Here is a 13,860-nt window from a genome sequence, read left to right as displayed (position 1 = left end):
TTGGTTGTTTTGCTGGTCTTGACTCAAGTCCCTTCTTCACTACAGTCATCTGTCAACTCAACTGGGTAAGGATGGGCTAAGATGGTCTTAGGAGGCAGCCTACCAGCCAGAGCACTTTTATTCTCCCATACGTAGTCTCTGCAAATGCTAGCTTCAACTTGTTGACATTATAAGCTCAAGAGTTCCAACCCTACCCAAAGGAAGTAAGCCCAAGATGCAAATGCTAGTAAAGCCTCAGTGTAACATTTGCTAATATTTCAGTGGCCAAAGCAAGTCACAGCTAAGTCCAGACTGATTTGAGTGGGTAAACTCTACCTTTTGATGGAAGAAGCAACAAAGTCAAATTGCAAAATGTGTACATAGAGAGAAAAGAAAAATATTGCCACCACCTTTGAAAATAATCTTCTACACTTGTCCAGTTAGAATTCCCCTCTCTGGATTCTGAATCTTGGGGACAGGAACAAAGAGATCAAAAGGTTGGCATCTCACTCAATTCCAAAGGCATTATGCCCAGGCTGTAACTACTACTGTAGTCATGGATTCTGGTTCTTAGTTTTAAGAACTGTTTTCATTCTTGCCCTTTCTATCTCATTGCCAAGCACCCCATTGTTCTTTTGAGCCTCTGAGCCTTGCCAATATTTCTTCTTTTTTAATTTTATTTTTTATTTTATTTTATTTTTCCTCTTAGCCAGCATCAATTTCTACAGCTTTCAAACAAAGCACCCTAAATTATACAGCTATTATAAATTTACAACAATTGGTGTCCTTCCAGTCAGTTACTGTGTAAGGACTTATATAAAAAATGTTGGGAACATTACCTTACTTAATTTAAACTTATATTTACATTTTTCTCATTCTCCCATTTTCGTATTGCTTTAATTATCTTCATATGCAACTTTTCAGAAAAAAAGTCTATTTTAAAGCACTTAAAACTAGATTCAAAACATTTTTAAATCAACATAATAAATTTCTAACTCAGTATTTCTCAATCCTAACCATTTTTAATGTTTTTTTTCTTTTTTGAGACTTTTTTCCTTGCCTTTCCACATAAATCTTGTAGTCAGCTTAATTTCTTTTTTTAATTCTTAATTTTTAAAATTTTATTTATTTGGAAGAGAAAAAGAGAGAGTGCAAGCATGAGCAGGGGGAGGGGCAGAGGGAGAAGCAAACTGCCCACTGAATGGGTAGCCCAATGTGGGGCTTGATCCCAGGACCCCAGGATCATGACTTAAGCTGAAGGCAGAAGCTTAACCAACGGAGCCACCAGGTGCCTCTAGTTTGTTCATTTCTACCCCAAAAAACCCAGGCCTATTAGAATTTTAACTGGGATTACATTGATTCTATAACCCCATTTGGGGAACACTGATATCTTCAAACTTTGAGCTTTCCATTCTGTGAACTTGGTATCTTCTTTAAACCGTCTCTGGGAAAATTTGATTTTTAATACAATTTCCCATCCTGCAATAGTGCTAATTCAAGTTGATGTTGTTTTAGGATACACAGTAGGTCAAAGGTAAATAAAGATAGTTTAAGATTTCTCTAATTGTTTACCTTTAATTTCTTTTTCTTGACTTACCACACTAGCTTGGACATCCACTAAAATTTTGAACAGAAGTGTTAATTAAGAACAGACATCTTACTCTATGCTGCAGTGCTAATGGGAAAGTATTCAATATTTTACTGAGGACAATGTTAATTATGGGGTTTTTTTCATAGATGCCTTTTGTCAGTTTAGGGAAGTTTCTTTTTATTCCGAGTTCAGTGAGGGTCTTTTTTTTTTTTTTTTTTAATCCTGATTAACTGTTGAATTTTGACACATGATTTCCTACCACCTACCTTTATTAAGATAATCATGTAGCTTCCTTTTTTTTTTTTAAGATTTTATTTATTTATTTGACAGATTAAGAGAGAGTACAAGCAGGGGGAGCAGCAGAGGGAGAGGGAGAAGCAGGTTCCCCGCTGAGCAAGGAGCCCAATGCAGAACTCAATCCCAGGACCCTGGGATCATAACCTGAGCTGAAAGCAGCAGCTTAACCATCTGAGCCACCCAGGTACCCCGATAATCATGTAACTTCTTAATCTACTAACATACAACATAACATCAACTGGTTTTGTATTTTAGACCAGTCTTTCATTATGAGATAAATGTCACTGATCAAGATGTATTACCTTTTTAATATATTACTAAAATCAATTTGCTAGTGTTTTGGTAAGGATTTTTTTTTCAACTATATTCATAGGAACATGGACATATAATTTTTTCTTGTATTTCACTTCTCTGGTTGACTCATAAATATAATTTTATGAGTGGACTCATAAATATAATTTTAAAATGGTCTCTCATTTATTTTCTGAGAAAATACATGTAGAATTAGTTTTATTTCTTCCTTAAATGTTTGGCAGCACTCACCAATAAAGCCATCTGGGCCTGGAGTCTTCTTTCAGAGAATACGTTTAATTAAAAATTCAATTTATTACAAGCATTCAATTTGTTTCATTGATATATAGCTACTAAGACTTTCTCTTTCTTATGTTAGTTTTGGTAAGCTGTTTTTTTTTCAAGGAATTTATCCATTTCATTTAAACTGTCAAATTTGTAGAAAGTGATTCGTAATATTCTGTAGGGCTTTTTTTCTTATCATGTTAGGATTTGTAGTCATACCACATTTTTTATTCCTGATACTGACAATAGGTGCTTTCTCTGCCTTTGTCTTTGTCTTGCTAATATTTTCACTATGTAACTAACTCAAAATATTATGCAATTCTTACTCTATCTTTCAAGACTTTTTAGCTCTTAAACTATTGTTACAACCTCTTTTGAAACTGTATTAAATTCTAATTAACATTTCCAGTGAAAATATGCAAAGACCTAAAATAACAGGTAGGCACTTGCATCTCAGAGACATGCCTGCACTGGCTAATTACTGGTACTTGCCAAAAGTTTAATATTTTATAATAAAGAACTAGAACAGGAAATTACCTCCTTAACCTGGACAATTACAAATTTTACTGAATAAAATTTTCTTTAAATATCAACCAATTATGAACAGTGAATCTGAACTTCATTGTGGATTCAAATGAAATACATTTTTCTAATTCTTATATATAGGGTAAAAAGTAAAGGCTATCTGAATAAAAACAAAATGTTAAACCATATTGCAACACCCAAGAAAAAAATGACATTTCTTGAGAAGTTTTTAGTTATGGAATAATTCCAAGAGGAAAAAGATAAGGGATTCTATAACACACTGCAATAATGATCTTGACAAATAGCACAAAAAATCTCAACAATATAGAGTTCAACCTAAACATTTCTTCTGCAAATTATATCCCCTTTACATAAAATGTTTGCATTGTGAGAAAAAAATAACAAAAATCACAGAGCCAATCAAAAGGAGAGAAACATTTTTTTTTACAAATGACAACAAAGTCAGAATTTACACTTTTATGTATTTTGCCCAAAAAGGTGGACTACAACATACCTATGAGGATGGCTAAAACTAAAAACAAACTTTAAAAAGTAAAGACACCAAAAGTTGGTGAGGATGCAAAGACACTAGATCAATCATATATTGCTGATAGAAATATCCAGGACAGCCAGTCTAAAAAAACAGCTGGCAGTTCCTTTTAACACTAATAATCGAGTTAGCACATAGACCACCAATTTGCACTCTTAGACATATACCCCAGAGAAATAAAGACTTATTTTCAAGCAGGAACTTGTACATAAATGTTCGCATCAATGTTACTTACAATAGCCCCCAACTAAACGTCCTTCAGTGGGTGAATGATGAAACAACTAGTGGTAGTTTATATCCATACTGTGACTTAGCAGCAATAGAAAAGAATTACTGACACATGCAATAACTTGGATGAACCGCAAGGAAATGATGCTGCATGGGGAAAAAAGCCAGTTTCAAAAGGATACATATTGCATAATTCCATTTATATAACATTTGTGAAATAAAAAAATGATGGAGATGAACCACAGAACAATGGTTGCTAGGAGTGAGGATAGGGAAAGGCAGGTGGGTGTGCTAAAAAGGACAAGGGATGGGGTGCCTGGGTGGCTCAGTGGGTTAAAAAGGACAAGGGAATCTTGTGAGATGGTACAGGTTAGTATCTTCATTATGGTGAAGGGTTACAGGAAGCTACACATTTGATAAAACTACAAAGAACTATACGCATATACACACACACAGGGAGAGAAAATGACTGCATAATCTGAAAAACTCTATGGATTACACCAATAGCAATATGCTGGTACTGATATTGTATTGTATTGTATTGATACGCAAAATTGTAAAATGAGAGAAGCTAGATGAAGGCTGCAGAGGACCTCCCTTTGTACCTTCCTGGGAGCCTGTAATTATCTGAAAATCATCAAGTAATGTCCATAAAGTGAAATGTATTTTTTGCTGACTTCTATGAACCACGGACAGATTTTAAGTCTTAATAAAGCATTTCAATAAGTCTTTTAAACATTTTAAAAACAGACAAAAATTATTTTAAATACTTAAAATTTTATTAATACGTTGAGAACACTTCAGATTTAGATGCTGTATTCATTTCCTAAGAATTCTGTAACACACTGCCTCAAATTTAGTAGCTTCAAGTAGCATAAATGAATTCTTTCAAGGCTCTGAAAACCAGAGATACAAAAGATACAAAATAACTTTTAATAAACCAAAATCAAGGTGTGGGCAGGTCCCTTCCTCAGGAGGACCAAGGGGTCAGTTTGTTCCTTGCTTTTTCTAGCTTCTGGAGGCCACCAGCATTCCCTTACTAATAGCCACATCCCTCCCATCTCCACCTCCACACTCACACTGCTGCCTCCTCCTCTCTGGGTGTCTGATCTCCCTTTGACTCTTTCATATAAGGACACTGTGATGGCATACAGGTCCCATCTGAATAGACCAGGATAATCTCTTCATTAGAGGATTATGTCTACCAAGACTCTTTTTCCAAATAAGATAACATTTACAAGTACCAAGAACTAGTGGGTAGAAACATTTTAGGAGCTACTTTAGCAGACTAGAGGCATATAATATTATATTGCATTTGTTTATATATTTGTATCATCACGTCAGGAAAAATGAAATTGGAAGCAATTAACATGTTTAACAATTCCACCCAATGCAGTACATGTCTGCTATTCCTCCCATTAGGAAGTGGAATCTATTTCCTCTTCTCTTAATTCTGGGCTGTACTTGAGCTTGAATTTGAATTCTGGGAGTAGGGGAAATTGCCTTGACCAGTAGAAGGCAGAAGTGACACTGCAAGTTCCAAGGTTAGGCCTCGAGAAGCCTGGCAGTTCCTGCTTTCACTCTTCTGGAATCCAGACACTACACATAAAAGTCCATCTGCCCTGCTAGAAAGAGAGAGAGCGCCTTATTGACTGAAGCCCTAGGCACAAGAACAAAGGCACTGACATTCTAGTCCCAGTCCAGCTGCTAACACATACTAACTGGAACAGATGAGGTATCTAGCTGAGCCCAGCCAACATGAAGAATAATAAGAAATAATAATTTATTATTGTTTTAAATTATTACAATACCAGAAAGGCAACAGAGGGTAAAGGGGCTCCATAAACCATTGTTTTGAACCTACTGAAAAAAACACAGTGGCAGGGAGGATTTGGTACACAGCAATAGATAACTGAAACATTTGCCAAAAGGGATACAAATTGAATATTCATTGAATTTAACTGTAAGTCTCTACTGAAATTTAAAGTATCATCCAAGGGACTGTGCATAATGAGGCTAGACCTGTGTAAAAATCGTGTAGTTTAGATTTTTAAATCCATGCAGTGTTCTAGCCATAAGGTAAATACTAACTTTGAGAGACACATTTAGTTATTCTTTTTTAAAGTTCCATGTGGTCAGTCTTATACTTAAGGCATTTGTATATCAGAAATGCAACAGGGACTATCACAACAAAAACTACAGACATCAAAATGATCATATAGACAAACAGCAAAACATTTTACACACATAAATTACCAACTTAGAGAAAATGGACAAGTTCCTCAAAAAACACAAACTACCTCAACTTACCCCAAATCGGATCAAGTAATAGCTCTATATCTGTTAAATAACTTAAATGCACATTATTTAAAATTCTCACAAAAGAAATCTCTAGGCCTAGCCAGTTTCACTAGGGAATCCTATTAAACATTTAAAGAAGAATTAACACCAGCTCTGCATAACCTCTTCTAGGCAATAGAAGATAATGTAGCTCTGCACATTCATTTTCTTAAGCTAGTATTACTCTGATACTCTGAAGCAGTACTAGGAAGAAAAACAATACAAAAACCTATAAACCTATATTCCTCACGAATACAGACACAAAATTCCTCAAAACAGTATCAGAAAAGAGAACTCAGCAAAATATAATAAGAATTATATACCATGACCAAATGGGCTTTATTCTAGGTATACAAGGCTGGTTCAGTATTCAAAATCAATAATGTAATATACCATAACAGGCTAAGGGGAAAAAATCATGACTATATTCATTGTTACAGAAAAGATATTTTGACAAAATTCAATATCCATTTGTAATTTAAATATGTTCCCAAAAAACCCAACTAAGAATAAAAGGAAACTTACTCAATTTTACAAAAATCATCTGCAAAAAACATACAGTTGGTATACTTACCAATGAAAGACTGAAGACTGTGTTATCTTTGCAGAAGGATAGATACACAGATCAATGAAACAGAAGAGAGTACTCATAAATAGACCCACAAAAATACACCCAACTGATTTTTGACAAAGGTGCAAATGTAATTTCAATGGAGAAAGAAGGAGAGCCCTTTCGACAAATGGTTCTGGAATAACTGGATATTTCTAGGCAAAAATATAACCTCAACCTAAATCTCACACCTTATACAACAGTTAACTCAAACTGGATCATGGACTTACAGGTAAGGCATAAAACTATAAAACTTTCAAAAATAAATCACTGGAGACAAATTTTGAGATCCAGAGCAAGTTCTTAGCTTACAACATCAAAAGCAAAATTTAGTAAACTGAACTTCAAAATTAAAAACTTTTGCTTTGGGGCTCTTGGGTGGCTCAGAGGGTTAAGCCTTTGCCTTCAGCCTCAGGTCATGATCTCAGGGTCCTGGGATCAAGCCCCACGTTGGGTTCTCTGCTCAGCGGGGAGCCTGCTTCCTCCTCTCTCTCTGCCTGCCTCTCTGCCTGCTTGTGATCTCTGTCTGTCAAATAAATAAAATCTTAAAAAAACAAAATAAAATAAAAACTTTTGCTTTGTGAAAGAACCTATTAAGAGGATGAAAGAATAAGCTAAAGACTGGAAGAAAAGCATTTGTAGACCATGTATCTGGGGAAGGGCAGGTATTTAGGATCTATAAAAATTCATAAAACTCAACAATTAAAAATAATTTTAAGATGGATAAAAAATAAACAGGGACATTTCACTAAATATGATGTCTGGATGGCCAATGAGCACATGAGATGAAGTTCAACATTATGAGCCATTAAGGAAATGCTAATTAAAACTACAATGAGACGTCACTGCATACCTCTCAAAGTGGCTAAAACATAGTGACAACACAATTCTGGCAAGGACAGAGAGAAACCCGATTATTCACACATTGCTGGTGATAATGCAAACAGGTACAGTAATCTGGAAAACTAAACATCCATCTACCATATAACCCAGCAATTATACTCCTGGGCATTTATCCTGGAGAAATGAGAATTTATGTTCCATAAAACCTGAAAATGAGTATCCATAGCAGCTTTATTCATAATAACCCTAAACTGGAAATGACCCAGATGTCATTTAGTGGGTGAACAGTTAAACCAACTTTGGTAAATCCATACCATGGAGTAGTATTCAAAAATAAAAATAAACATACTACTGATATAACAACTAACTTGGATGAATTTGTAGACAATTATGCTGAGTGGAAAAAGCCAATTACAAAATGTTGCATACTATATGATTCCATTTTGGTAACATTCTTGAAATGCACAATAATAAGTATGAAGAGCAGAGTGACATGGTTATGGTTCTAAAGGGCAACACAGGGATCCTTACAGTGATACAGGAAGTCTTCTGTAACTTGACTTTATCAATGTCAACACTCTGATTATGAAGCTGTCATACAGTTTTGCAAGATGTTACATTTTCAGGAAACCGTGTGATGACGAGCACACAAAAGCTCCCTGTGTTATTTCTTTCTTTTTTTTTTTTAAGATTTTATTTATTTACTTGACAAAGATCACAAGTAGGCAGAGAGGCAGAGAGAGAGAGAGAGAGAGAGAGGAGGGAAGCAGGCTCGCCGCTGAGCAGAGAGCCCGATGCGGGGCTTGATCCCAGGACCCTGGGATCATGACCTGAGCTGAAGGCAGAGGCTTAACCCACTGAGCCACCCAGGTGCCCCATCCCTGTGTTATTTCTTAACGACTACTTGTGAATCTATAGCCATCCCAAAATAGAATTTTTTTTAAAACCCCAGTCAACTCACTAAAAAATTTATTGTAGTTTTATGCTGGTAAAACTGGCTAAATTTAGTGAATCCAGTATATCTCATCTGCTGCACTAATATAATTTTATTACTAAGATTGCTGAAAGCAGAAGCTTTCTTGGAAATTCAGGAACAACGGAAATCTTGGAGCCAAAATGCCCATTGACTTTTATACCTTACTCATTGTACAGCATCTGATGCCTAGATACTCCCAAGGATATTTGCTTCCCAAGGATAGTGCTCCCAAGGATATTGTCTTCACTTTAGAATATATTTTAATGTATACTTTGAATAAATAGTACAGTAATAGAGTATTAAAAGGCATAGAGTGAAAAGTATCTTTCCACTCTGTCCCTCAGCATATCAGTCCCACCCCTACTTCCCTGTAAGTCACCAAAGTCCTCCACTGGAATTGGTGTATGTAAATTCAAGCTGTTATGTGTTTTCTCACCATGCTGTGTGTTTTTGCCCCACCCACCCAACCTGTTTCTTTTTACACAACTGTCACTACATGCATAATTCTGCATCTTGGTTTTTCACTCCAAAAGCCTTCAAAAGCTTTCGCTCTCAATATAATTGTTTGGTTTTTGTTTTGTTTTCTGTTTGTTCTGTTTTGTCTTAATTGTATGATAGACCATGGTATGAGTATGTATTTAGGTCATTTCTGATAATCTGCCTCAATTAGTCCAAGCAACTTGACTCTGTATATCTGGCATTTGCATATCTGTAGAATAAATTCCTAGAAGTGGAGCTACCTGATCAAAGGTTATATGCTTCTAGAATTTTGGTAAATACTGCCAAGTGGCCCTTTATAAACGTTGTCCCAACTTGTACTACAACAAGCCATATATGAGAGTGCCTGTTTCCCTCTGTCCTCTTCAATATAGTGAGTAATGTTTTGATCTTTGCCAATCTGATAGGTGAAAGCGTCCCAGTATAAGCATTTGATTTAAAGATAACAATCAATGAATCCTACGTGAAAGGATCCCTTAGTGCATTAATCACAAGGAAATAAAGTGACCTTCAAGACTGAAAAGTCTTCTATATCAAGTGACATTGTGCATTTAAAACTGTCTTGTAGGGCGTCTAGGTGGCTCAGTGGATTAAGCCGCTGCCTTCGAGTCAGGTCATGATCTCAGGGTCCTGGGATGGAGTCCCATATTGGGCTCTAGTCCCACATTGGGCTCTCTGCTCAGCAGGGAGCCTGCTTCCCTTCCTCTCTCTCTGCCTGCCTCTCTGCCTACTTGTGATCTCTCTCTGTCAAATAAATAAATAAAATCTTTAAAAAAAAATAAAATAAAACTGTCTTGTAGCCCAGTGTCTAGGGCTTGTTATTGACAGAGAAATATGAGAAAATCATAATTGGTCAAAGTAAATATTTAAGTAGATAAATTCATAAAAATCTTACTTAATACATTCAGAAGAATAGTTAGGACTTATTTTAAGTTATAAAGGAAATTGGAAAAAAATATAAAGATTCTTCCTGCCATGTAACTTTAAATGTTTTCGTGCATCAGACTATGCCCATGGAATTTTGTTCAGAAACTATTTTAATATTACTCTGCATAGGGGCACCTGGTGGCTCAGTTGTTTAAAAGTCTGCCCTCGATTCAGGTCATGATCGTGGGGTCCTAATATCCAGTCCCTGCTCAGTGGGGAGCCTGCTTCTCTGTCTCCCCACCCTCCACTCATTCTATCTCTATCTCTCAAATAAATAAAATCTTTAAAAAAATTACTCTGCATAGAATATATTAACATATCCTATCATGCCTATGTATGTAATAACAGTCACACACTACCCAAAAGAGATTGAGAAGTAAATTGAGAAGTAAAATTTTCAGAGCTTTTAATGACCAGCAAGGTCTCTTTCAGGTCTATCATTCTAAGTCAATGATGTTTTTACTACCTGGGTAATAACCCCAGAGTTCAAAAGAATGCAAATTTCTTACCTATTCATACACCAGCTTTATTTTATGACAGGACAGCATATTTTCTAACATGCACACAGCAAAATCTGAACTCTGATCACTGAGTAAATCAATGATTATAAACATAGAGTGGGGTGCCTGGGTGGCTAAGTGGGTTAAAGCCTCTGCCTTCGACTCAGGTCATGATTTCAGGGTCCTGGGATGGAGCCCCGTATCGGCTCTCTGCTCAGTGGAGAGCCTGCTTCCTCCTCTCTCCCTGTCTGCCTCTCTGACTACTTGTAATCTCTATCAAATAAATAAAATCTTAAAAAAAAAACCATAGTTTAGGTTTTAGTAATTATTCTAACTTATTTTACTTATTAAGTTAATAACTGACAAGTAAGGCATTTCATTTGATTATTGGTATCTCAAATAGCTATTAGCCAATTAAATTCTTCTACTATTTGCTATGGCTTGAATGTTTGTGACCTCCACTCCAAATTCATATGTTAAAATTCGAACCCTAAGATGGTATTAGGAGACAGGGCTTTCTGGAGTAATAATAGTAACCCCACGAAGCTAACTAGCCCCTTCCAACATGTGAGGACACAGTGAAAGGCACCATCTAAGAATCAGGAAGGAGGCTTTCACCAGACAACAAATCTTCTTGTACCTTGAATTTCTCAGCCTCCAAAATACTGAGAAATAAATTTTCTGTTGTTTATAAAGCACCCAATTTATGGTATTTTGCTACAGCAGCTTGAACAGAGCAAGAAAGTACTTCTTATTTACGTTGTTATTTGGATGACAGAGCAATTACCTTCTAGAAACATGTATAAATATCTTTCTTTTTTTTTTTTAAGATTTTTATTTATTTATTTGACAGAGATTACAAGTCAGCAGAGAGGCAGGCAGAGAGAGGAGGAAGCAGGCTCCCCGCTGAGCAGAGAGCCTGATGTGGGGCTTGATACCAGGACCCTGGGATCATGACCTGAGCCAAAGGCAGAGGCTTTAACCCACTGAGCCACCCAGGAGCCCCTATAAATATCTTTCTTGATGCAATTAAAATATTATATCTTGAGTTAGCATATATTAGGAGTATAAAATTCTCGAATCAAGAATACCGCATGCAATCAGAAAAAAAAAACAAAACCTTGTCAACAAACAGAGATTATCATCCTTTCAAAATAGTGTTAATTCCTGCTTTCCTGTAAAAAAGAACGCATTAAAGTGTTTTGCTTGGCGGAAAATGGTCAATGAATTCAGTAATATATTTTACTCCCATAAATCAACGTGGATCATTGATCATGTGGATACAGAGGGTACGCACACAAAAATAAAAATATGATTCTCATCATCGAATACTCCGAATTTAATCAGATAAAAACTCTTCAAGGACAATTCAGTCCGTCATCAAGTACTTATTAAGACCCTATTACACAAGTCAAACCTAGGCGCCAAAGAAGTAAGGAGGTTTGTATCTCAGCACCGTTCTCGCGGGCATAAAGCTGGGTGGGGTAAGATGCTCTATGAGGTTGCTTGGTCAGAGAATACTTCAATACAAGCAAACACATTGCTCTCGGTATCCCGGGAAAGCCACCAGGCCATGACAGGTATAAAACAGCTTTAAAAACTAGGTGATGAGGCCTTAAACCCAGTGCATATTCTTCAGTCCTCCCGTGTTTCTGGGTAGTGAAGCACACAAATGGTGCAGACCAAGTAAGGCTGCGTCTACCTTTAAGACCTGGAAGAGCACGGCCAGACGGGGAGAAACGGACGCAGCCTCATTTGCATAAGCACCCAAACACTGCTGACGTCGCCGCGCCCGAGTGCGGACCCCGCCCCGTCTTACTCCAGCCTTTCCCTTGGAAGGAAGAAGACGGAAAGAGGGAAGAGAGCGAGACACGAGAGAGCGCGAGCCTAGGGGCGTCCCTCTCCAACGCGCGGCCAACGCCGCTCCTTGTCTTAACCGAAAAGAATTCCCGCTCCCGCGGCCTCTGCGACTGGGTGGGTCACACCTGTCCCCGGGATGTCTCAGCCGGGCGTTTCGATTCGTTCGTATTTATAAGGCTGGGATGCCTGCGTGTTGTGATTTGAAAGCCTCTCCCTTTATTCAGAATCATCCTCTGCCCAGGCCACGCACAGACAAGCTGAGTGAATGGTGCAGAAAACGATCTGAGTTTCCCATTCCTCCCATCCTCTCCTTAAAATCCCCAGCATCACCATCTCACCGGCACACTCTCAAATTCCTGGATGCGCAGGAACACACAGGTTGTGCTTTCCTCAGTAGCCACGTGCCTCGTGCGCGGAAAGGCCCACTTACGGACCTTTTATCGCAGGGTTCCTCGGGCAAAAGGGAACGGGGGTCACGTGAAAACACACAGCCTCCGGTAATCGCCCTCGGCAGTGGCAAAAGCGACGAGAAGCGAATGAGGAATGAGACTGGCTCCTCTCCCCGCCCCACCGCCCACCGGCGCGGGGGATCGGCTTCCAACTCACCTAGAACCTCGGAAGCGCCTCGCTCCGTCCCGACCCTACCAACTTTCCTCTCGGACTTGCCCCAGTCGGACCCCACCCGTCCGGCCAGCCCTGACTTGACTTGGAAATGACTAGTCTCTCGGGGATGCTGTAGGCGAGTTCCACGACGAGAAGGAAGGATGGCGGCACGTTTCGACCCATGTGCTTCCCCCTACTCGCCACCTCCCCCCCCCATTGTGCACAGGTGCAGGACCCAGCCTGGAGGGTCGCCTGCCCAGCCCAAGTTCACCCTCAAAAGCTTCGGAGCTGCCCCCCTCCCCTCATCCCAGGACCCAGCCTGAGTCCTTCCCGGGATGCATGCATCAAGTCCGCTCGCGTTCCCGTCCCCCAGCTCCAGGGTGGCTAACGGTGAGCCCCGCCCTACCTAAAACCTTGCCCTTAGCAGCAGGAGCGTGTCAGTACCGTTCGCGTGTCCCCACCGGGCACCTCTTGGTTCTTCCACGTCCCAACAGTAGCAGCAGTGGCCAAAGGTGGCTGCGACGCAGGCCGCGGAGGAGCTGTTCAGAGAGAAGCAGCTGCTTGCCAAGGGCGGGCCCTGGGGCTGGGCAGAGGGGGTCGCTGCCCTGCGGGCTGCCTGCGAGGGACTCCTGAGCGCCTGTGTGTCGGCCAGGGAAAGAGCACGAGATCCAGGCGCGCGGGTGCGTGCGCGCGGGTGTGTGTGAGGGTGTGAGCGAGGGTGTGACGGAGGCGCCCACGTGCCCGGCCCGCCCGCGCTGCGGCCGCCGACCGGCTGCGGGGGAGAGGGGGAGGCTGCGGGCGCCGCGGGGGAAGGGAGCCAGGTCGCCCGGCTGGGCGCCGCACCTCCCCGCCCCACCGCTCCTTGACGCAGAGGCCGCTGCGGCTGCCCAGCCGCGTCCTCCCTGCGCTCCGGAATGGGCCCGCCGGGGCGGTGTGGACCGGGCAAAGTCCGCTCCG

At 39.7% G+C, this 13,860-nt stretch overlaps 1 protein-coding gene across 1 annotated transcript in view; it reads right to left on the bottom strand.

The window, feature by feature from the left end:
* The window catches only part of LOC111142200 (solute carrier family 6 member 15), a 54,667-nt gene extending 41,085 nt beyond the window's left edge, over positions 1 to 13,582 (bottom strand). The window contains exon 1 of the mRNA XM_022495222.1: positions 13,348 to 13,582. The gene's annotated coding sequence lies outside the window, so the exon portion shown is untranslated. The remainder of the gene's footprint in view (positions 1 to 13,347) is intronic.
* Positions 13,583 to 13,860: the final 278 nt, after the last annotated feature.

This window comes from Enhydra lutris, unplaced genomic scaffold, assembly GCF_002288905.1.
Source record: "Enhydra lutris kenyoni isolate GAN:26980312 unplaced genomic scaffold, ASM228890v2 scaffoldscaffold7, whole genome shotgun sequence".
Classification (NCBI taxonomy): Eukaryota; Metazoa; Chordata; class Mammalia; order Carnivora; family Mustelidae; genus Enhydra; species Enhydra lutris.
Note: the sequence above shows the minus strand (reverse complement) of the source record. Positions and strands in the feature narration are given on the sequence as shown.